Raw genomic sequence first — 23,579 nt, 5'->3', positions numbered from 1 at the left:
CTCCCCCTTGATATCTACATAACTTTCAGAAGTCAGATTAGCAATCTGTACTTCAGTTTCCATCTATCTATCTATCTATCTATCTATCTATCTATCTATCTATCTATCTATCTATCTAATTGAATTCAAGATAATCTGTAATGTTCATTTCAATTCTAAATTCCTATTCCTATTGTTGATGGTGACGTACAGCTGATAATTAAAAAAGAGATGACAATAACCAATGATGGTGATGTCTTCAGTTAATATATGAGTCTCAGGTTGTGATAAAGTAACACCTACCTTTTTATTTAACCCTTCAATGTACTTATGAGAAAGATTTTTTTTTAAAAGCAAAGAAAAATCCAAAAGAAGAAGAAATTTAAAGTGGGGCTAATTGAAACAGCAGTATCCCAATGTTTGCCACATTTGGTAGATTGTCTCAGGTTCATTTTGGGATGAGGGCTGCCATTATAAATGTCTTCATTTGGATCAGAGCAGACAAGGGAAAATATCTTACTCTCTGATCCCAAAGATAAGAGACAAAAGGTCAAGTACAAATCATTGCACATACTATCTGCCTGTTTTCCATCCACTTATGGGACATTTAAACTAGGGGGGGGGTTGCTGCATCTTGCCTCTGTGGAAATTGCCTTATTGAATTTTTAAATAAACTGTTGACTTGAATATCTAAGAACCTTTTTCACAGACCTTGACAGGTTTATTTTTTTAAATTAAAAATCCTAGCCTGGGGCAAAATGGAAATGTCTTCAGATTTGCAATCAGCATTGGTGTTACATGTTTGAAGTGTATTTTATAAACTGAAGTCTGTATGTGATTTGATCCTGGGGCCACAGTCAATGGATTGCTGACTTTTTTGAAGCTCAGGGTGACTTGATAGAAATTGCTCTTGATGACCATTGCTAGAAAGAAAACAAGAAATTCAGTTAACCCCCATATATGAAAGTCATCTCCCATAGTCTCTTTTCCTACAACAGGGCTACACAATCAGTTGACCTACTGAGATACCTTACTGAACTTGAGAAGGAAAACCTATTTTGAGGGAATTAAACCAGTGTAGGAAGTTACCTTGAGGCTAGCAGACAGAGAGAGATTAGAGAGAAAGGGTCTCATAAAATTGGTCTCCCTATATAGATTATATCCATGTTAGTGAAAAATAATGAATACATACGGATTAGAACTGATTTCAACTTGTATTATCTATTATAATCATTTGTTAGAAATAAGGGGTCTATCCAGTAGACTTCATGAGTAAAGAGGCTTCTGTCTGTATAACTGCAAGTAAGTTGAATTGCATTCACTTGTACTTTAAGCAAACATTCTGTTATATGAGGTAGCTAGGTAGCATTAGACAGAACAATGACCTAAAATCAAGAAGACCTGAGATCAAACCTAGTCCTAAACACTCACTTAGCTATGTGACTTTAGGCCATTCATTAAAATTTCATTATGCCTCAATATTCTCATCTACAAAATGGGGATAACAATAATAGCATCTACCTCACAAGGTTATTGTAAAGCTCAAATGAGATAATATCTGTCAATCCTAAGGAAAGTCCATGGCACACAGTAGGTGTGTAATAAATATTTATACCCTTTTCTTTCCTCCATCAAAGCCCAGCTCTTAGAAACACAGAATTTTAGATGGAAAGAGACCTAAGAAGTCCTATGATGCAACATCTTCATTTTTAAAATTTAAAATATTGGAATATATCACCTTCCCCACTTACCACAATTGTTATCTCCACAGATTTTTTCCTGTTCACCCATTAGGGGGTTAGCAGTCTTACCATCATCAAATTACCCTGTTTACTTTACTTTATCCTAAAGAAGACTGTAAAACTGTGAGAAAATAGAGACAATTTTAATTTTTGTCTTTGTGAACTGTCTTGCACCTAAGAGGAGCTGAAAAAAAAATGCTTGCCAAATTTAAATTAAAGAAATTGCTCAAGTTCACACAGTGTGATTGTGACAAAATTGAGACTAGAACTCAAGTCTCTTGGCCAGAGGTTTAGTCTTATTACACTATAATGGTATCAAGCTAACAAATAATTATCCCTCACACCAGGCATATAAATAGAAGACCACTTTATGGATTTGCTAATTGTTTTTCATGCTGATATTCAGTCTTTATCCCTCAGGTATATTTACTCAGAAAGTCACAGTCAATCTGTCAATACCCCCAGGCTAAAGAAGATGCAAGCTGAATTCTGCTATTTAAGAGCCTGTTTCATAAATAAGGAGGTGCCTGTGAGTCATAACCTATCAAACCTTTCTTGGAGCATGCTCTTCTAGAGCCTCAGATTTTTTCCAGATCAGGGTTATTTTCTCCAAGAAAGGGCTGAACAGTTGTGGCTCTATATATATTATGTACTATTCACACATATGCATACATACACAAATAAAAGTATATAATACATATAGATGTATAGATATATAGACAGATAGATATGTGTGTATGTCGATAACAAAGGACAAGAACCAAACTAATACACACACACACACACACACACACACACCACCTCTCTCTCTCTCTCTCTCTCTCTCTCTCTCTCTCTCTCTCTCTCTGTTTGTGTGTGTGTGTGCCTCCATACACATATATAATCTATATTCCTGTATAGTGACTATACACATATAGTCACTATATAAATATATAATATTCATACATATAATGCATGCAAATGTGTAACTACTTTTCTCACCATCCTCAACCTAACCTGTTTATTTGTATACATAGGGTATCCTACAGTAGAATGTAGGTTTCATGAGAAAAAGGACAATTTTAATTTTTAATCATTTAAAACCTTTTAAACTCCTTTCTTTGCACATAGTAGTAATAGTAGTAACTTGCACTCACACATGTATAACATATATGCACACATGTATTTGTATATGTATATGTGTTTATATGTTACAATATATTATAGTCTACATTTATGTATGTACGTATGCCAGTATAGCTATAACTATCTATGTATTTGTGTATCTATATTCATATATGTGTGTTATACACATGAATGTGTATTATATGCATGTATATATGTATGTATGTGTGTGAGTGTGTGTATCTTGCTCGAAGTCCCATGATTGGAATCCCCTTTCTGACATTTAAATCTTGGGCAAGACGTTGCAATATCCTCTTCTGTGACTAGATCAAGGATTCTTGACTTGAGATTTGTGGACTTATTTTATTTAAGAAAAAAACATATTGACAAATGAAATTCAAAATTTTATTTTATTCATTGAAAAACATTCAGAGAAGGGGGTCATTTGGCTTCACCATCCTGCCTAAGGAATATATGTCACACACACACAAAATAAAGTATGTCCTAGGCTAGATTCTCTTTAAGGTGTCTTATGACTCTAGATCTAGGATCATATGAATACATTTCAAGGGAACTCATAGGCAACACTTAAAGGAAGACATTTTTTAAAATAGAGTTATTCCTAAGAATGAAAATGGAATTAATTTCTCCTTGACTTATATTTCACTATGATAGTACATGCATACTCTATAGTATATGGTGCCCTATACTTTATAATCCCAATGAACTCTGCCAAGTAATTTCCCCAGGGTCTCACATTTATTAACTCTAAACTGAGAGGAGTAGAAAAACATTACTTTAGGCCCTTTTAGCTCTAACAATCTATGATCTAAAGTTCCTACCAACTTTGGCATTATAGGATCCAAAGTGGCCCATTTTTCTCTTCGTTTCATCAGTCAACACTTATTTCCTAAAGTTTCTTTTGTTTCTTAGACTTGCAGTCAACCATTATCATTATAATACTGATATTAGATTTGATTTGATACCAGATTATTTCCATTATACCAGACTCTAAGTCAATTCAGACAGAAACCTGATTGGCAGAGTCACCAAAGGGCGTTATATGGCGGAAATTCTTTACTTGGAATCCACAGCTTTGCCAAGATTTCATGGGATCTGTGAATCTTGATAGGGAAAAAACTGGCATCTTTATTTTCACTTTCAAAAAATTCAAGAACTGTTTTATGGAAAACATGGAACTTCTCCTCCTGCATCATCACTGTTATTATTCTATCAATGGCATAATAATTATCAAGAAACATTTACCACTATTTACTTATCTACATGATTCTGTTTTAAGTATTATCCTTTACCCTTTCAGATGCTAATGATATAGAAGAAATAGAGAGAAAGAAAGAAGGAAGGAAGGAAGGAAGGAAGGAAGGAAGGAAAGAAAGAAAGAAAGAAAGAAAGAAAGAAAGAAAGAAAGAAAGAAAGAAAGAAAGAAAGAAAGAAAAAAGAAAGAAAGGAAGAAAGGAAGGAAGGAAGGAAGGAAGGAAGGAAGGAAGGAAGGAAGGAAGGGAGGGAGGGAGGGAGGGAGGGAGGGAGGGAGGAAGGAAGGAGGAAAGTAGGAAGAGTGAAAGGAAGGAAGAAAGGAAGAAAGAAAAGAAAAAAGGAAAAGAAACAAAAAAGATAAGGAATACTAGCCTAAAGTACAATATAAGAGGCTTCAACAATAACTGTCATAAGAGTTGAAAAGTGGGGGGAATTTTTTGTGAGTGGTTAAGGAAGGATTCATAGAGGAAGGAGGGATGTTTTCAGGTAGATCTTGAAGGGGGATAAAGTGGGAAAGTTATAATTCTCCTTGACCCTAGAGGACAGAGCTAGGCATGTTGAGGGAGAAGATTGCATATTACCATAATTCATCAATTAATAAACTTTTATTAAGTACTTACTATGCCCGGTGTTGCCAGCCACTGTGCTGAATACCATGGATACAAATAGAGGCAAAAGATAGTCTCTGCCCTCAAGGAGCTTACAATCTAAAGTGGGAGTCAACATGCAAACAAAGATATACAAAGCAAGCTGCATTTAGGACAAATGGCAAATACTTAACAAATGTAAAGTGCTAAAATTAAATGAAGTTGGAGAGGGCTTCAAGTAAAGGAAGGGATTTTAATTGTACTTAAGGAAGACCATGGTTTTAAATAGGCAGAAAGCAAGAGAGAGAATGTTTCAAAAATAATGAACAATCAGAGAAAACACCCAGTCAAGAGGTGGGTAATTATTCATGAAACAGTCAGCTGGCCATTGTCATTGAATCAAAGGGTATGAATCCAGAGTAAAATGTAAGAAGATGGGGGAAATGGGATGAGGTTAGTTTGTGAAGAAAGGGTTTTGAATACCAAACAAAACATTTTGTATTTTATCCTAGAGGCAATAGGGAGCTACTGGATTTTAGTAATATGTTTGACATGTTTGGACCTGTGTTTTAGGAAAATCATTTTAGTGGCTAAACAGAAGATAGATTGAATCGTAAGAAGAACTCTTCCAACAATCAGAGCTGTTCAACAATGGAATGGACCACTTCTAGGGAAACCTTTTTTATTACTGAAGGTCTTCAAGCAGAGAATACAAGAGTACTTAACCAGGGATTTTGTAGGGGGAGATGAATGTTTTAGGCAGGGGTTGCACTGTATGCCCCTTGAAGTTTTTTCTCTAAGCTTATGTGATTCCAGGTTGGGGGGAATTGTGAGCAGAGGTAGTCTGCATTTTAAGCCACAGGAAGAGGAATTTCAAAGAGATGCCTGGATAGGCACAGTAGAAACACACCTGTGTTCTTTCTAGATTGAAATCAATGGAGACTACGTGAGCATTGCCAAGATGCAGGAGAGTCTGTGCATGATGGAGAGGGAAAGAAAGTGAACGAGTGACCCGGGGAAAGAGAAGAGATGGGGAGAAGCTTGGGGAAGGTTTTCATTTTCCATTCCTGGAGATATGTCTCCATTGGTTTTATTTAAAGCCAGCCCCAGGCACTAGAGCTGGGAGAGCTTTTGGCAGATGAAAGAGATCACTCACCAGGCCAGTTTTTTCTTAGCTCTCCCAGGTTGGACTCTAAAGGCCATTTTCAGCAATTGTTAGGAGCTGTCAGATGTCTCTGTCAGATCAATAGGTTACTGTGGAATTTGCCCAGACTGTCGGCCAATCAAAATGTAAATTCTAGATAAATTTAATACACAAACCAACCTGTCTTCCTCAAGCCATTTTGAAAGTCATGAAAAGTAATTTGACTTTTCCCAGGGACTGCCATTCCTGAGATTCATTTCCTCTTGAGTTAGTGTATCTATTGAGACTAAAATTCCTAGGTGGAGCTTATGTGTCTGTTTACTAGTGAGTGGGTATCAGTAGATTTGTGTTATCTTTGTATATATGTGAGAGTTTTGTGTATATATATGTATATACACATATGTGTGTTTGTGTGCATGTGTGCATATAAATATGCATATGAAGGTGGATTCATATACATTTTTATTTGTTCTGTATTTGAGGAGTTGGCATATATGGATACACAGAAATACAGATTTTTTTTATATTACTATGAATTGTTGTTTCTGTGTGCATGTAAAGATTGTATAAACACAAATTTTTGTGACTGACTTGAAGGAACAGTCTCATAATTGTGTATCTACATGTATACTGTGTAGCTGTAAGTAGTGCATATGGTAGGCAAGTATATTTCTGGTATGTGTATCTAAGTGCATGGATATATATCTCTGTGTATGTGTGCATATATATATATATATATGTTTCAGGGTATATGTATGCATGACTATATAGGTATATATAAATAATAGACTATTTCAGGTAAATAAACCTTATCTCCCAGCACTTTAAAATTGGAAGAGATCTTACTTTATGATTGGGGAAACTGAAGACTAGAGAGGAGAAATTGACTTGAACAATGAAACCTAAGGTATCATTCACAGAATCAGGACCAAATCTCAGTTATCATTCCTGTTAAAATTTCTTTTTGACTTCACATTTCTCTGTATAAACAAACTTAGACCTACACCCATGCAAATAGTTTTGCCTATTTTTATCCAGGATCATAAATCTATATTATAGGAAGAAATATTTAAAGCTCTACCATTGTATCTCTTAGCTCCAAAAGGAGCACCAACTCTTAAAGACATTCCTAGACTTTTCACATTGATAGCTCCTTAAAGGACAAATAAGTAAAGGAGTATGGTGCCTCAGGCTTAGAAATTTCTAGAATAGGAGTTAACTCTTTTATTCAGGAGTAATAATCCTGAATATTAGACAATAATACTTTGAGATACTTTGAGATGGAACTTGAGTTTAGAAAGGTTATGTAGTTCAGTGTACTTGGTGTCAGAGTACCTGGAGTTCAGCCTTGACACAACCGTCTCTGCTAAATTAAAGGACAAATTTCTTAAGCTCTTCAAGGTTCACTTCCTTTATTTCTAAAATGGTATTACCTATGTCCTAGATTATTCATGAGAAAAATAACTTTAGAATGAATGACATAAATATTTTTAACACTAATTTCTGCCTTCCCTGGTAGTACCCAGTTGGTAGCATAGTAGATATAGTTATAGACCTGGAATTAGGAAGACCTGAATTCAAATCTGACATCCAACATTTATTAGCTTATGACATTAGATAAAAGTCTGTCTCTCTCTCTCTCTCTCTCTCTCTCTCTCTCTCTCTCTCTCTCTCTCTCTCTCTATATATATATATATATATATATATATATATATATATTTCCTCACCTATAAAATGGGGATAATAATGAAACCTGCTTCAGAACATAATGTGAGAGCTGGGAAGGTTTTTTATTTTTTAGTTATTCTGAAAATAAAATAAAAATGAGAGAAGGGATAGAAACAGGGATATGTTGAAACTAGCTCATGTAGCCTGGTGATAGCTGAATGTTTAATTTTCAGTGTCAGCATTTACACCTTAGAAAGCAGCACATGACAAATCAAGACCTGATTTATTGTTTTGTTGATCTCTGGACTTAAGAAAGTAAAGACATTAATAATACAAATTAAGCTTAAAAGTATAAGATGAGTACAATTGCCCCCATCCCCCAGAAAGCCAATTGTTAAACATTTGTTAGCACTATTCTGCCAGCACCCCTGCTCAGGTGGATGAAATAGAATAAGGATAATGCAGGGTGGAAAGAAAGAACAATTATTGAATATTTATTTTGTTTCTTTTTTTCCTATTCTAAAGAATAGGAAATGTGAACTGCCAGATATGATTACTGAGCAATTGTAGGTGATGTCTGAAAGAAGATGGAGAAAGGGCAGAAGTGTCAGAGATTAGAGGAAAAGAAATACTTTTCTCCATAATTACATCTGGCAGTCTCTACTACCTTAGTATGAAAAGAGAAGCATTTATAAACAATAGACCAGGGAGCTTGCCTTTGATTTCTAGCCAAATTCTAAAATATTTAATTAAAGGTGTACTATATGAACATTAAAAAAGGAAAGTGATGATTAGTTATAACCAGTGTGGCTTCATAAAGAATGGTTTATGGAAACCAATCTCAGTTCCTTTTTTGAAAGGATTATTAGACTGGTTGATTAGGGAATGTTGTAATTTGCAAAGTTTCTCATGCTATTTTTTCTGGACAAGATAAAGAGGTGTGGGCTAAATGCTGCAACAGTTGTTTGATGCAGAATTTGTTCAACAACTAAACCCATTGAGTCACCAATTATAAATGGATGTTGGCTTGTAAGAAATGATATGATGAAATGCCTCTTAATGATCTCTCCTTGTCCCCCTATCCTTCTCCCCTGTGTTTAACATTTTTATTAATGACAGGTGAAAATGCAGATGTGCTGTTTTCAAAATGTGCAGTTACCATGAATCTGGGCAAAATAATGAACTTGAAAAGCAAGATCCACTCCTTGTCTACAAAAAGAAAAAAAAAACACTTTGACATATGTGTAATTTATGGCCCACAACCCCAACTTCTGAACTTATAGTGAATTTAATCTTGAAAGCAACCCAGTCTACTCCTCCTTTAAATTATAATTCTGGTTTTCTATTAGTCTTACTAACTCTAGAAAATTTCAGAATATAGCTTAAATCTAGCTCTTATCAAAAACTCCATGAATGCAGGTAAAGGTGTCTCCAGCTCATTTGTAAGCACTCAAGGAAACAATGTATGTAGCAACACAAGGCAATCTTTATTCCACCTCATAGAAAATGCATAAAGGACTCACACTGACTTATAAGCAATCAGAGTCATCCTCTTTCTTTCTCTGGTAAGTCCCACTTTTCCTCATGGTCCTACAGTCTTCCAGGTTCATTGTATCTCCCTGTGGTTTGAACTTCCCTTGGAAGGGACATATACTTGGGGTTGCTAGATTTGCCAGCAGATGGAAGCTAAACAACTCCTAGAAATAGAAGAGGGCAAAATTCTGGTCTTTTCCTCCCCATATCATGGCTTAGAATCCCTTTCTTATCCATTAGTTTTTGGGGAACCATATTCATAATTCATTTTCAAGGAAGGTATTAGAAGACTAATACCACTCAGGAGTTCACCTTCCCTTGTTAAAATATTGGATTCTAAGGATTGGATTCATTACTTAGTAACTTTTACTTCTCATTTTATGTCTGAAATCTACAATTCTTTAATTTTGAGGAGATGATAATAAGTTAACACTGAGATTAATAATTCCTGGGAAATATCCTTTCCTCTCTATAATGTTTAATAGCTTATAGCTAGCATTTAATATAACATTTGAATGTTCATAACATACTTTATATATGTATATATACAATATACATATATGTATATATCCATATATATGCATATATACTTATATAAATATATATATATATATATATATATAATCATTTGATTCTTGCAATAGCCACAGAGATAAGGTAATATTATTAGCTTCATTTTAGAGAAGAAAAACTGAGATTGAGAGATGTTGAATGGGGACAACTAGGTGACACAGTGGATAGATCACCTGCCCTGAAGTCAGGAGGACCTGAGTTCAAATCCTACCTATAACACTTAATACATAACTGTGTGACCTTGAACAAATCACTTAGCCTCGTTTCATTGCCTTGCAAAAATCTAAAATAGATAGATAGATAGATAGAGAGAGAGAGATAGATAGATAGAGAGAGAGAGAGAGAGAGAGAGATGTTAAGTGACTCACTCATGACCCTGCAGTTAATAACATCTGTCACATGATTTGAATTTAGATCTTCCTCACTCCAAATTTCAGGATTTATCCATTATGTCACCTAGCTGCCTCTATCTAATATAAGACTGTACCCCAACATCTTATTACTCGAGAAAAACTCCCTTCTTCCAAGGAGACTGCATTTAAGGAATTCTCATCACTTAGTCACACAATATTATTCTTTTCCTCCAAAGTTGCATATCAGATAAAATGTTTTTCTCCAAAGCTGAGCCCAGAAATTCAGGTCTAGACCAAAAGCACACATAACTCTCTTGAGTCAAAACAGACAGTCAACAATAGAATAAAAGAGAAAAAAAAGAGAGGAAAAACTGCCTAGGACCGGAGATTATTTTTTTTGAGCCCAGCACAAAGAGAAGACTCCACTCGACAGAAATGTAAGCTAATCCAATAATCTTCATTCTACAGTCATCTTTGGGTGAATTGTAAAAGTAATACTTATATAGGCTTCTGTTCCATTAAATGACCTCTAAAGTCCCTTTCATCTCTGAAATTTTATGTAATGTGAGAAAAGAGAGAATAAGATTCTAGATTGTAGAATATGAAGTCCTCCTCAAAGGTCTAATTCACAATAATAGCTGAAAATAGAGAAAACCTTTGTAAATGTCCCTCAAACACTTTAATATAGTAACATTGGACATGGATAAACTCTCTTTGGAAAGATATAACATATCCCAAACAAAAATTATCACATTATAAATTCTTTAAGTTGATCAGAGAACTGCATGACTGGGGCAATGGGCTAATGCTAATAATAGGAACAAATGAAAAGTTTATATCCTCAGTTTCAAAAAAATGTTCATCAGAATAGGAATGTAGAGGGAGAGTTAGAAAGATGTGAAAAGGATCTTGGAATATTAGTGAACTGCTAGCTCAAAGTGAATTGACTGTGTGATATAGTAAAAAAGGAAAAAAATAGAATTATTTCTAGAAGCAAAATGTCCACCATGAAAAAACTGATACTCTTGCTGCTCTGTCCTATCAATTTATGATACTCTAATCAGTTCTGACAATGTCTTTAAGGAAAGACATTCACAAATTGGAGTACATATAGAAAAGCTATCAGCATATGGAGGGGATGGAAGATCATGGTTTACAAAACTTAATTTAAACAATTGTAAAGGTTTGTCTTGGAGAAGAGAACATTATTGGGGTTTGGATGTGAGGAGGGTGTTAGGGGAAAGGAATTAGAATAAAGAAAGAATGGAGGATGAAGCATTTTTGATCCCTTCAATAGTAAGTGCCCTCCTCATAAATCTACCATTTGTCTATAAGTAAGTATTATGCAAGTATATTCTCTTTATTTTATATAGATTTGCATGTCCATTGTGTCTCCCTTCTTATTATATAAATTCTTCACAAGTAGAATTTGTTTCATTTACTGTATTTGCATCCCTTGAGCCTCTTGCATTGCCTAGAATAAAGTATGTATTTAAATGCTTATTGATTGATTGGTTGGTTGATTGATTTTCTTTGAGTTTTTGAAAGCCTGCCACCTGTAATAGGGGATAGACATTTAATATTTCACAAAAGAGAGTCGAAGTGGGAGCAAGGGGAAGAAATTATGGAGAGCTAGATTTCAGTTCATCATGAGGAAAAATAAAATTTTTAAATTACAATTATTCCAAAATAGTGTGGACTGACTTCTAGAGTCAGGGAGTACTTCTTTGAAAACTTTCAAGTATAGCCTAAGTGATCACTTAATGAGTATATTATAAAAGTGATGCTTATTATATACGCCTCCACTACATTATAGGATTTCTAAGTTCCCTTTCATCTCTGAAATTTTATGTAACCCGATAATGATGATGATGATGATGATGATGATTATGATGATGATTGTCCTTCATTCTCAAAGAAGACCATGACATCAGGGAAGTGATGCCATGACAAACACATAGATTGGATTTGAGTGAAGGGGACTCTGTGGTAAGTCACTGGTCTCATTTTCTATTCTAGAATCATCTGGGGCCAGTGACCAGATATGAAGCCAGATGACTGGAAATGGCCTTAGATGTGAGGTAATTAGGGTTAAGTGACTTATTCAAGGTCAAACAGCTAATAAGTGGTAATTATCTGAGGCTGGATTCAAACATCTATCCTCATATCTCCAAGGTGAGTGCTCTATCCACTGTGCCACCTAGCTGCCCTAACCTAAGAATAGAGAGAATCAGGAGAACCTAGAATGTAGTTATATGAGAAAGCTAGATAAGACCTTAGAACAAAGAAGTTAGATTTAAAAAATGACATTAAAGATCACTTATTTAAACAAATTGATTTTAAAGATGAGTAACTAAGCCCCTAGAGAGGGGAAATATCTTAGCGTGGATTATAGTGTAAGTTAGAAATAAAGTTTGGTTTAGAGGATATAATTCTGATCCCCAAGTTACTGATCTTTTTACTGTATTGATGTAATTATTTAGGTCTGGTGACTAGAGGAAGAATGATATTCAGATTATCACAGAAATTAGCTCTGGAAGGGTCCTTAAGGATTTTTTAATTTATCTTCTTTCCTCTCTCCAATGCCCCATTTTATTTATTAGGACAAAAAGAAAGTTTCATTTAGGGAAATGATTTGCTCAGAATCATACAAGTAAATAATAACAGAGTCAGGATACACATTCAGTTCTTCTGATTACAAAATAAGTATTCATTCTTTTTTGCCACTCTAATTTCACTTAGACTTTTAATAGGAGGTATTTGAATCTCTTCTGCTCTTTCTACAGAGATAGAAAACATATTCTGGGGGAATAAATAGTGGTGATCCACTACATTGCATCTAAGTCATCTTGACTGTTTTTTCTTTAGTTACTTTTTTTCCCTCTATTTTTTTCAGACTCTGTCCCTTAAACCCAGATTGACTTTTGGCTCAGGAGGCCTCCAGATGTTGCAGTGTGCTAGGGCCTCCATTCCATTTGCTTGCTAACATGCTGGGGCTCATCCCATCAGGTACAAGAGCAGCTGCAGTTATTCTTGGAAGGATTTGGGGATAGAAATATGATAAATGGGCAAAGACCAGTGGTAGTTAATCCCTGGTACCACAACTGGGAGAGATCTTTACTCAAGAACTTTATAGCAAGGATGATTTAGAGTCATCCAGGGACTTTGCATGTGGAAGAGAAGGAAACACTAGGCATATTCCATATTATAACTCTGTGAATGACTTGAATTATCTTCATTTTAAAGGTCTAGGATTGGGGGAGTTTAAACTGGGAGAGACTTTAGAAATAGTGTTTAACCTCTTCCAGTCTCATTACATACAGGAGAAAACTGGCACCTGGAGATCATGTGTATTGCCCAAGATCAAACAGGTCTCAAGCAGAGTTGGAATTCAAACCCAACTTTGCTGATTCCAATTCCTATGTTCTTTTCACTATACTTTAATGCTTCTCAGCATATTATTGAAAATGCCAAAAAGACTACTTTAGGAAACCTCATGGTATAGTAAAAAAGCTGGATTTGAAGTCAAAGAAATTGAATTCATATCTTATATATGCTACTTTTTTTTAAAGATTTAGTTATCACTCAGGTTTTGTACTTCAGTTTCCTTTCTTGTAAAATAGACCAAACTAGATGATCTAGAAGTTCCTTTATAAAACTAAATCCTCAGATCCTATAAGGTCACATTGCATCAATCCCCAGAATTGTCTCATAATAATATATCCAACCCGTAATAGTAATTTGCAATTGCTTTCAAAATTGCTCTAAAATCCTTTATCTCATTTGATAGCAAGCCCAGCGAGGAAGGCAGCACAATTTGTTATTTTTCCTATTGACCAATGAGACAACTGGGCTTAGAGAGCTGAAGACACTTTGCTTAAAACCACAGCTAAAGTTTGTAATAAGACTGAAACATCCATGTCCAACATAAATTCTTAGCACCAGTTGTAAGGTGTAATAAATTGAGGGAGCAGAGGAACTCAAGTCATAAGATCAAGCCAAATACAAATCTTATGTCTGCCATTTGCTTACCTGGGACATTCAGGAAATCACTGAACCGTTCTCAGCCTCAGAAGAAGCTGTGCCACCTAGCTGCCCTAACCTAAAAATAGAGAGAATCAGGAGAACCTAGAAAGTAGAATATGAGAAAGCCAGATGAGACCTTAAAACAAAGAAGTTAGAATGAAAATGACATAAAAATCACTTAGACAAACTGATTTTAAACATGAGGAATTAAGAAGCTGAATTATGCAATATTTGATCCCTGGTAGTTCTAATACTTTAATAATAAAAAATGTGTCTTAGGAATCATAAAGATAATCACAATTTATCTCCCTAAAGTTATCAAATATGAGTTAATACATCTCAATTGGATAAATATGTCATTAGATTGGAGGCAGGTTGCATAGTTAGAGATTACATATGTTCTTACTTGAGAGATAAAAAATGCATACTCTCTGTCCCTTCCCAAATGTTAGTAGCCCCCCCCCCAACAAATATTACCTTCTAATTATTGTGCAAATATTTCCTATGTACACATTTTCTTGCAATCTTCTAGAAGGCATGGACAATTTCATTTTCTTTCTTTATGCTCTTAGCACCTAGCACAATAGGTATTTAATAAATGTTTATAAATGGATACAATACTCCAGATTAATTCATAGAGTATAGAATTGAAAAGCTACATGTTTCTCCATTTCTCATCCCTAATTTTCTTTTCCCTTTAAGCATAGAGATTAAAGCCTAAAAGAAACATGGGGAGTAAAAGGATATATTGGATGAAGAATGATAGGAGATGAAATTTATGGTTGACAATATTTGGTTAATTTGGGAGTAGGAGAGTGGGGAAGAGGAGTACAGACAACTTTGTCATGGTTTCTGTAGGACTGAATGGCTCAAATCTGTTCTCTAGGATTTAAAAATAAAAGTTTCAAAGTCACAATGATGTGTCCACATAATTCCATTAAAGAGCCTGTAAGTCCAAGCACCAAGTGGGAGGAGAGATTTCCTTTTATCTATAGCTGCAGTGCAAGAGACTAAGGGGTCATTGAGTCTGGCATAGTTTAATTAACACTCCTGAGTTAAGTTATACAAGTTAAGAAATTGTCCCTTTATGATCAGCTCTTATTTAGAATTATAATGCAGATATCATAGCCTTCATCTCTCTCTTCCCAGTGCATAACCTGATAGTCAGAGGGTCATAGCAGCATTTCCAGCAGGCATATTTATGGAGTGTTTTTATCAAGTGAGGCCATGGCAAACATCCCACAACTTCACTGGGTAGTGAACTTTGTGCATGATATTACTATGAACATGATGGAAGCAGTCTGGAACAGAGAGTTACGAATCCTACCACCCTCCCAGTCATACTATGACCTCAGGCAACTCATTTTCTATGAGTGGGTCTTAAATTAAAAAAATAAAAAAATAGAAAATTGGGATAAAAATCTCTATCTCCCAGTTGTTATGGGATTTTGAAAATTAATAAGTTCCAAACAAATGTAAGATATATTACATGACTGAGGTAGTTTGTCTAGGACCCACAGTGATCTTTCCTTTTTGCACTTATTATCTTTTATGGACTATTAGCACATGAATCCAAAAGGAGTGTGTTAAACAATTTAGCACTTTGTTCTATCAACTTGTAATTCTATTAAAATGTTTTTGACTTTTCCCCTTTTCTTATATCTAATTAGTTACCACTTCCCATCTACTTCTCTAGGATCAATACCCCTTAATACATTCCCATTACACTACTTTAATAAATGTCCTCTACACCAGAGATGTCAAACATGAGTTTAGCAACACTCCCCAGTTTGACCTGAACCAGTTTAAAATGCTGTTGGGGGTGGTGATGCACCAGCTAAGTGGTGCAATGTATATAACACCAGGTCTGGAGTCAGGAGTACCTGTGTTTGAATTCAGTCTCAGACACTTAATAGCTGTGCGACCTTGGCAAGGGCAAGTCACTGAACTCTGACTGCCTCCAAAAAAATGCAGTTGGGAAATATGTAACAAAATAAATACAATTTCAATAGAACATAGAAAATAGTAATGACTAGTTTTCTAAGTCAATGTGTCACCCATATTTACCTATTCTATCAGTTTGAAACCATTCTCTCCACCAACATCTTACAATGATTTTAGTATTGAAAGGTAGCATGATAAAGTAGAAAAGAGTGCTGAATCTAGAATCAGATGGCATACGTTCAAAAACTAGACCTGCCACTAATTTCTTGTGTTACCTTGGAGAGGGCACTGAGCCTCAGTGTCCCCAAAGTAATAATAGTAAATGAACTCTAAATAAGGTCCCTTCAGGATCTAATTCTTCATGCCTTTGAATCAGAATCCTGGGTTCAAATCTTGATTCTGCCTTTTCATTTGTGACCTTGGGAAATTAACTTCTCTAGGCTTGGTATCTAAAATGAGAGATCTGGAATGTCACCCTTAGTACTGAAGTAAGATTTCTGGGCCCCTTTGCCTCAGGGTGTCCCAAACTTTGTAGGCTCATAGGAACAAAAATTATTAAGATAAAAGTGAAATATGAAAATTAAAATAATATAATTATGAACAACCTGCAGAACCAAGCAAATCTTAACCATATTTGCATGGAATTATATTATTTGAGATATGGAAATGTTTGAATTCACCCAAATCAAACTAGGTGATTATCCTAGATTTGTTGTTGCTAAGTGATTTTTCAGTCTTGTCTTACTTTTTGTGGTATAATTTGGGTTTTCTTGGCAAAGATACCACAGAGATTTGCAATTTCCTTTTCCAGATCATTTATAGATGAAGAAATTGAGGCAAACTAGATTAAATGATTTATCCAGGATCATATAGCTAGTAAGTGTTTAAGTCTGAATTTGAATTCATGAAGATGAGTATTCTTGATTCCAGGATCAGCACTATATCTACTATGCCAGGTAACTGTCCTAGATTAGATGGGATTATACATTTCAATAGCTATATAAAAAAAGTGTTCCAAAAACTATGCTACATTCACCTAAAGTGTATTCCACACAGTGAAACTTCTACTTGTACTTTTGTTTTAGGAATCCCTTATGTTTATATATATATATATATATATATATATATATATATATATATACATATATATATATGTGTATATATATATATAATTTATTTCTTATTGTCATGAGTCACTTGAAAGTATAATTTACTGTTAATTGAATACATTGGTGCACATGATAAATTTAATAACATAAATACACACTAACATGTACAACAACATGTGGGCAAGGACTCTGGGAACTGTTACTGGATTTTGCTTTAAGAGATAAATGTGTGATGGCTGGAACAATGCTTGCAGTCAGTCACAGCTGACAACTCGTATTGGGGACCGTGTTGACGGAAATATTTTTTTCTGACCTGAAGTAAGTATCAAAACATCATTACTGAATTACAGAATTTTATTTTGACATCTCCCATACAGTGGAGGGTTTATAACATGAAAATCTTTTACTTTGCAGTTGGAGGAATATTAATCTTCAAATATTGTATATTAATAGCATGCTTTCTACATCCTAAAAAGTTAACTTCTTTTGATGTCTTGTATTTTGGGGGGAATAATTTTAGAATATGGTACACACTGAGTGCATACAAATTCTGAGTGCTTTATTTAAATTCTAAATAATTCAGAAAATAAGCAACTATTTCTTCTATATTAATAATGTTATTAATGTTGCGATTGAAAATGCAATAAGCTTAAAATTTCAAGTTCTCTTGTCTAAAGAAGGAACAGATTGGTGGCCACTATAAAAGTGAATATGTTCATTAATTCATCAATTTACTTAGACAGGTGTCTACTTTATTTAATGTTATAATAGAGACTGAATAATCTATACATAGAATTGAATAATTATGTACTTTTTCTGTTTGTATGTGTGCTTAAACTCAAAAAGATGTGTGATACATTTTTAAAATGAAAATGTTCTTAGAAGTTTTTTTCATATCATAGGAAGGGAAGGAGATAAGAAAGGGGGGAAGCTAGTAGAAGGGAAGATATATTGGGAGAGTAGTAAGAAACAAAAAAAATTTCATTAGGAACAGGGTGAAAGGAGAGAGAAAACAATAGAGGGGAAGTGGAATGGAGGTAAACATTAATCAAAACTGTAAAATTATATTAGAAGCAAGTTTTTCTTCCTCATTTTTTAAATATAAAGATAAATGAATCAAAAATTTAAGAATAAGAACCATTCCCCAATTGATAAATGATAAAATAAATTATTTTCAGATGAAGTGATAAATCTAGTCATATTTTTTAAATGTTCTAAATGTTGCTATTGTTTAGAGAAATGCAACTTAAAACAATGTTGAGGTACTACCTCATGCCTATTATATTGACTAATTGGACAGAAAAGGAAAATGATATGTGGGAGGTGAGGTGGGAAAATTGAGACACTAATGTTTTGTAAAGCAATTTGGAACTATTCCCAAAGACCTATATTATGTATATACTCTCTGACCTACCAATACCACTACTGGGTCTGTATCCCAAAAGACACAAAAACACAAAAAAAGGGAAATATGTCAAAAATAATTATAGAAGGTCTTTTCTGATAGTAAAGAATTAGAAATTGAGGGGATGGTCATCATTTGAGGAGTGACTGAACAAGTTGTGGTATATGATTAGGATGGAATAATATCTTGTATAAGAAATGATGAATAACATGCTCTTAGAAAACCTTTTTTAAAGAATTTTTTTAGCTTTTTTTGCAAGGCAAACAGGGTTAAGTGGCTTGCCCAAGGCCACACAGCTAGGTAATTATTAAGTGTCTGAGACCAGATTTGAACCCATGTACTCCTGACTCCAGGGCCGGTGCTTTATCCACTACGCCACCTAGCCGCCCCAAGATTTTGACAAAATACAGCACCCATTCCTACTAAGAGTTTAGGAGTCTATTCCTTAGAATAATAAGCAGTATCTATCTGAAACCATCAACAAGAATTATATTCAATGGGGATAGGCTAGAGGTATTCCCAATAAGATCAGGCATGAAGCAAGGATGCCCATTATCACCACTACTATTCAATATCATATTAGAAATGTTAGCTTCAGCAATTTGAGAAGAAAAAGAAATTAAAGGAATTAGAATGGGAAGTAAGAGACAAAACTCTCACTCTTTGCAGATGACATGATAGTATACCTAAAGAATCCCAAGAAATTATCCTAAAATCTACTGGATTTTAGCAAAGTTGCAAGATATACAATAAACCCTCATCAATCCTCAACTTTTCTATATATGACTAGCAAGATACAGCAGGAAGAGCTAGAAAGAGAAATCCCATTCAAAATAACCTCAGACAATAAAAAATACCTGGGAGTCTATTTGCCAAGGTAAACTCAGAAACTTTTTGAAAACAATTACAAAACACTTCTCACACAAATAAATTAGATTTAAATAACTGGGCAAACATCAACTGCTCATGGATAGGTTGAGCTAATATAATAAAAATGACAATTCTATCAAAACTAAACTACCTGTTTAGTGCCCTACCAATCAAAATTCCAAAAAATTACTTTAATGAGTTAAAAAAAGTTGAAGTAAATTCATGTGTAGAAATAAAAAGTCAAGAATTTCCAAGGATTCAATGAAAAAAAGTACAAAATAAAGTGGCTTAGCCCTACCAGATCTAAAATTATATTATAAAGTATCAGTCATCAAAACTGTCTGGTATTGGCAAAGAAATAGAATGAATCAGTGGAATAGACTAGGTGCAACAGCAGGAAATGATTATAGTAATCTGCTGTTTGATAAACTCAAAGAGCTATTGGGACAAAAACTCTCTCTTCAATAAAAACTGCTGGGAAAATTGGAAGTTAGTATGGAAGAAACTTAGATTAGAACAACACCTCACACCCTATACCAAGATAAGATCAAAATGGATACAGGATTTAGACATAAAAAACAATATTATAAGTAAACTAAAAGATCAATGTCAGATCTATGGAAAGGGAAGCAGTTTATGACTAAGGAAGAGATGGAGAACATCACTAAAAACAAACTAGATGATTCTGATTACATTAAATTAAACAGCTTTCACACAGACAAAACCACTGTAACCAAGATCAAAAGAAATGTAATAAACTGGGAAACAATCTTTAGAACTAATATTTCTGACAAAGGACTTATTTCTAAAATATACAGAGAATGGAGTCAAATTAAAAAAAAATAAGCCATTCCCCAATTGAAAAATGGCCAAAAAGAATTTACAAAGGCAATTTTTACAGGTGAGGAGATACAAGCAATCCATAGTCATATGAAAAATTGGTCTAAATCATTAATTATTAGATAAATGAAAATTGAAGTTTCTCTGAGGTACCACCTCACACCTCTCAGACTAGTCAATATGATTAGAAAGGACAATGATCATTGTTGGAAGGGTTGTGAGAAATCTGGGACACTATTACATTTTTGGTAGAGCTGTGAACTCATCCAAACCTTCTGGAGAGCAATTTGGAATTATTCCCAAAGGGCAACAAATTGTACATACCCTTTTTGATCTACCAATACCACTACTGGGTCTATACCCTGAAGAGATGATGAAAAAGAGTAAAAACATCACTTGTACAAAACTATTCATAGCAGCCCTGTTTGTGGTAGCAAAGAATTGGGAATCAATAAATGTCCTTCAATTGGGGAATGGCTTAGCAAACTGTGGCATATGTATATCATGGAGCACTATTGTTCTATTAGAAACCAGGAGGGATGAGAATTCAGGGAAGCCTGGCGGGATTTGCATGAACTGATGCTGAGTGAGAGGAGCAGAACCAGAATAGCATTGTGCATCCTCCCAGTATACTGGGGGCAATCATTAACCTTGATGGACTTGTTCATTCCATCAGTGCAACAATCGGGGACAATTTGGGGCTGACTGCAATGGAGAATGCCATCTGTATCCAGAGAAACAACTGTGCAGTTTGAACAAAGACCAAGGACTATTACCTTTAATTTAGTAGGAGAAGAATTGATATCTTATTGTCTGATCTTGCTATCTCTTATACTTTATGTTTCTTCCTTAAGAATATGATTTCTCTCTCACATCACATTCAATTTGGATCAATGTATACCATGGAAACAATGTAAAGACTGGCAAATTGCCTTCTGTGGGGGGAGGGAAGTAAGATTAAGGGGAAAATTGTAAAACTCAAAATAAATAAAATCTTTATAATTAAAAGAAGAAAACCCTTTTTATAACTGGTGAACTGATATAAAGTAAAATGAGTAGAAGCAGGAGAATATTGTATATAGTAAGAGCAATATTGCAAGATGAACACTATGAATAACTAAACTATTCAAAATGCTCTTTATAATGATCTAAAACAACTCTGAAGGACTTATGATAAAAAATACTCTCCATCCCCAGAGAAAGAACTGATGGTATCTGAATCTATATATATATATATATATATATATATGTGTGTGTGTGTGTGTGTGTGTGTGTGTGTGTGTGTGTGTGTGTGTGTGTGTGTGTATCGGTATATACTTATTTCATTTTATTTTTCTTGAGTTTTTTTAGCTTTTTTTTTCTTTTACAGCATAACAAATACAGATTTTAAAAAGGGTTTCTTGTCAATAACTGAAAACATGTTACATTTGATTTCACCTTCTTAAATTATAAATTTGATATTTATTGTATATTGAGTGCAACATTATCATTATTTTAATTTTTGGGGTTTTTTTCAAGGCAATGGGGTTAATTGACTTGCCCAAGGCCACACAGCTAGGTAATTATTAAATGTCTAAGGTCAGATTTGAATTCAGGTCCTCCTGACTCCAGGGTTGGTGTTTTATTCACTATGCCACCTAGGTGCCCTATTATCTTAATTTTACATGTTTAAAAATAAGACATTATCAAATGTAGAAATTATCAACCTTAAATTGTTTGGTTTATTTACATTGACAACACAACAAATAGTATTCAAAAAGAGTAATAGAAACTTTAGAGTAAGAAGTAAGTTATAATAAAGATCATCTTATTTTGTTCTTTTAACACATACATTGATCAAAAACATGCACAATTTCAGTTTTTCCTTTGTATATTATGTCCCAGATTAAATGGGATGACTACATATTCCTATTGTCCTGGATGCCTATATATAATTTGTATATTTTGGGGAACAACTGGGGGGCTGGGAATTCAATGCATTCCACCTTCTAGGTATCGATTATTGAATTGTGTTGAAAATACTTTTTTGAAATGAAACTATTGCTTTTTGTGGTGTGTTGAGAGACTGCTTAAAGCATAGTAGCAAGTTAAGGCCCTAAATTCTTATTATGTAACCAGTTTTCGTGTAATACCTAAAGAATAGCTGTGCAAATATCTGAGAGAAGATTTGGGGGGTTGACTATTTGACTGTTGGCTCTGCATTACTGCAAGGAATTATCACATGAGTAGTTTCAGAAAAGGTGCATTTGACAAAAGAACATGAAGATATGTTTCCTGGATAGGAATAGGAAAAAAATGAAGCCTGAACACTTTGAATCATTTTCATAAGCAATGATTGAACAATAAACACATGAGTATCTCTTCTCTACCGTTATTTTAAATCTTCATCACTTTAGTCTCATATAGGACTAGGAACTTTATAGTACATATATTACTCAAACAGTTTATATAAATAGGGACCTTGACCAAAATAAAATTCTCCAGGCCCTGAACATTCTAGCGAAGGCCCTCACAATGGTTTCTTATCTATGTATCTTCTACTGTGAGGGAAGGGACCATTTATTACTAAGCCTTATATCTTTTCTTAGTAACCTAGTCCAGTGCTCTGCAGATAATTGTTGCTTGTTTAATGTTTCTGAATTTATTTGATTTCTTTATGCAGCATTTTCTCAAATACAGGAAACACTTTCCATGAAAATTTAAATAGTACAGAATTTAAACTTTTATTATGATAACACATTTACTTTGATTTATTTTTAGAATAAAAATATAATATCATAACCTAAATGTGACCTCTAATGGAACTCTTAGATAAATTTGCTTTCATGATGATAAAATGAATAAATCACTTATATTTGAACAAAAAGTATAAACAAACTATTAGACACTATATGTATATATTTTCTTTGCTGGTTTTAAGTATTTATTTTTCAATGCATATAGAGCTTTTTGTTCAAAGAACTCTTTAGGACTAGAGCCTAGATATGGGTTATCTTAGATTCAGAGCAATATAGTGTGCAAGGCTGTTTTGTTCACTGACTATTTTTTCATATATGTCATTTTTTTCCTTAATAGATTGTAAGCATCCTATAGACCAGGAGCCATATTTTAGACTTCTATGTTTCCTAATAGTCAATCAAGGACAGTGTAAGGTAAACAACCTTCACTCAATAAATCCTTGTTGGCTGATGGATTGATTGATCTTGCTTTCAAGTTTTATTAATAACACCTACTTTGCCTAATTACTTTCTGGGTTGACAGTTAATTCTATTTACTCTTGCTTTGCATATGACTTGCAGTCCATAGGGAAACGCTTTGAAGTTAAAACACTTAAATACCTTCCCTGTTTTAAAACAGAGTTGACAGGAGGTAGCTAAGTTTGGGTTCATTGCATTAAGATGTATTTTTAAAAGGCTGTAGGCTGGGC

This window comes from Macrotis lagotis, chromosome 1, assembly GCF_037893015.1.
Source record: "Macrotis lagotis isolate mMagLag1 chromosome 1, bilby.v1.9.chrom.fasta, whole genome shotgun sequence".
Taxonomy (NCBI): Eukaryota; Metazoa; Chordata; class Mammalia; order Peramelemorphia; family Peramelidae; genus Macrotis; species Macrotis lagotis.
This window is presented reverse-complemented; position numbering follows the sequence as displayed.